This window comes from Penaeus monodon, chromosome 34 (assembly GCF_015228065.2).
Source record: "Penaeus monodon isolate SGIC_2016 chromosome 34, NSTDA_Pmon_1, whole genome shotgun sequence".
NCBI lineage: Eukaryota > Metazoa > Arthropoda > Malacostraca > Decapoda > Penaeidae > Penaeus > Penaeus monodon.
Window position 1 is genome coordinate 32,862,898 of NC_051419.1, and position 256 is coordinate 32,863,153.

Below are 256 nucleotides of genomic sequence, written 5' to 3' on the forward strand. Positions count from 1 at the left end.
GGGGGGGAGGGGGATTGTTTTCTTTCTTTTTGCTTTCTCTCTTGGTTTTTTGCTTTCTTCTGGTATACATTTGCTTGCTTGTTAGTTATATTCTTTTTATTTGTTTTATCTTTTATGCCTTGATATTTCTTTTTTTTTTCTTTTTTTTTAAGTCTGCTATTCTTTTTTTTTTTTTTTTTTTTTACATTAACCTGTTTTTTTGTTTTCTTTCTTTCTTTTTGTATTTTTTTTTAAATGTCAAAAACCATCCCACGTT